This window comes from Penaeus japonicus, unplaced genomic scaffold, assembly GCF_977035675.1.
Source record: "Penaeus japonicus unplaced genomic scaffold, GWHDUDI00000001_assembly GWHDUDI00000002, whole genome shotgun sequence".
Taxonomy (NCBI): Eukaryota; Metazoa; Arthropoda; class Malacostraca; order Decapoda; family Penaeidae; genus Penaeus; species Penaeus japonicus.
This window is the reverse complement of record NW_028234404.1, coordinates 35,458,845-35,461,344: the sequence shown is the minus strand read 5'-3', so window position 1 is coordinate 35,461,344 and position 2,500 is coordinate 35,458,845. Positions and strand designations below refer to the sequence as shown.

The 2,500-nt window shown below is 32.0% G+C and overlaps 1 protein-coding gene across 8 annotated transcripts in view; it reads right to left on the bottom strand.

Moving 5' to 3' along the window:
- The window catches only part of LOC122251950 (ubiquitin carboxyl-terminal hydrolase 20), a 15,562-nt gene extending 13,186 nt beyond the window's left edge, over positions 1 to 2,376 (bottom strand). For all 8 annotated transcript variants that reach the window (XM_043014206.2, XM_043014204.2, XM_043014207.2 and 5 more), the window contains exon 1: positions 2,325 to 2,376. The gene's annotated coding sequence lies outside the window, so the exon portion shown is untranslated. The remainder of the gene's footprint in view (positions 1 to 2,324) is intronic.
- Positions 2,377 to 2,500: the final 124 nt, after the last annotated feature.

Genomic DNA, 2,500 nt, shown 5'->3' with positions numbered 1-2,500 from the left:
ATCTAATGATTGTGTGAACTTTAAAAAAGATGTGAAATACATGGTGCATGTGAATAAATATTTTGCACAAATGTACAGATGGTTGGAAAAAGAGTTAGATAAGCTTAAATGAACTTAATTAATGTAGTTATATATATTATTCACCAGATATGTTTTGTACTTTCATTACACTATATTTGGGTCTACTTTAGCTTCTATGCTTTATATTATAGCTATCCTATAGGTTTATGCTTCCAGGACTTGGTGGAGTATCTCAGATAAATTTTCATATCACCATTCTTTAAAACAATTGGCTTTCAGTAACACACTTCCGAATACAAAATGCAAATGTGTATAACATAGAAATTAAGAGCTTAAACAAACTTTTTTTTTTGGAGTAAATGTTTTCTTTTATAGAATTTGAGTATGACTATCAAGCCAAACAGAAAAGCAATACTGTATGAATGTGCAGCTCATAAAATACCACTTAATTATTGTGTGATATAATTTTAATGCTATCAAAATTTGTTCTTCTGATGTACCAGGTATTTATCAATACCTCAAGGAAATTAAAACATAAATTTATAGTACTACAATACACATGTAATAATTATTAATAAATCATCATTTTCAAATGTTTGGTACTCATCCAGATTAAAACTATAACTTATATTAATTGGTGTAAATCAGCTCAGCAATGCTTATGATATGAGTCATGTTTGTTGGTCAAATAAGGAATCAAAACCTTTGTTGCAGCTTCTATGCAGGAGTGTGAAGTATGGGGGATACAGCAATTATTTGGGGCCATCCTACTCTGGCCATTGACCCATAGAATCGCTATCAACATGTTTCATTTATTCCTTTAGCTACTCAACCCTTTGCTTTATAACCAATTGTTTATTTGAATCACACAGATAGATCTTAACCCATTAGTTGCTGCTTTAATAAAATATGTATACAGTCGGATGGCAGGTTTACATTGTCTGGCACTGTGCCATCCATGTCTATGACTGACTCTGCCTTTGCAGCAAATCATGCCATCCACTGTCAATGGGTTAACTACTGCAGCTTTAACCCTTTGGCACTGGATGGTATGCATTCTTGAGAAAAAAAGGGAATTATTTGGCATTGGAAGTGTCTTTTCAAGTGTTTTTTTCCCTCTTGATAAGCCTCTCTTTCAAGTTTCCCTCATATATAGCAATATGCTTGAATAGGACCTGATAGGTTTATAATACTATAGAAAATGTATAATAGGCTTAATCTTTGGTATAAATATTTTGCCTTTTCATGTAGCCATGCCTCTAACCTAAAATTTAGCCTTTGCTCTTTCCCCTCTATTTCTTATATCATAAATCTCGCTGAGAAATAAAGAAAACATTCTTCAAATCCTTCCATAAATTCACATTACTTTCCATAATCAGAAAATCTGGAGGATATACTCCAATATTAAACTATTACCCTTCCTTTAGTCAGTGAAATGGATAGGGTAAGCCGTGCTGTAAAGGTAGCGCCTCATATCATGTATTTCCTAATCAGACCAACAGCACTCCATGAACTTGGCTTTGAGCTATGATACTGCCAGTGACGTGTCATGAGTGACTTCTCTCTTCGAAACACCCCCCCCACCTCCCGATGTAGTTAAAAATTGAAAAAAAAAAAAAAAAGGAAGCAATTTTTGAGAACAAAATCTCATGACCATCAATTTGGATTTCTTGCTTCTAAGAAAAATTTTGATCTTTGCATTATGTGTAAATTTATATACTTTTGGTGGGGTTAGCGGACATAAGCCGATTTTCGCGCTGACATCGTGCTTTCCTATTTCTCTGTTAGACGCAGAAATACAATGCTCTGTGCTAACTATTATAACTGACATTTTCTTATCTTGAATATAACATCTATATCAAAAAGAAGAAATTAATGTCCTACAATCATAAAACAAACCTTCAGATTAACAAATATCATTACTCAATATCTTTACATATCTAAAAAATGACTAAAAAACAAATCTCCAAATAATGAAAACAAAAAATAAATTTGAAAAAGTATACTGTGTAAAGCTTATTATGAAACGTCACTAATTAACCTTAATATTGGTACATCTTCTTATGATATTTATCAAATTAATAAGAAATAGAAAGATATAAAAACGAGAACAATAATAACAGAAGAAACGAATATAATGATAAACAGAATGACCAAACACACAAAAAGAAAGATATTAAAAAAAAATGAGGAACGACAAAAAAATCCACACCAAATGATCGAACCACAAAGCCAGAGATTTTAATGATTACAATACGTTACTGTTCATAAAGCAATGCACAAATTAAATAAATTCACGAGACCTCTTCACCAACGCAGACGACATGAGAACCGATGATCCTATAGAGTCTGAAACCGTCATTGACGCAACATTCAAAATAAACAAATGGCAATCGCTAAAGGAGGTTTCTGTTTTAATCAGATTGTTTTTTTGTGATAGTGTATTCTCAAATGATGATGCAATTTTTGAAGAGATAAG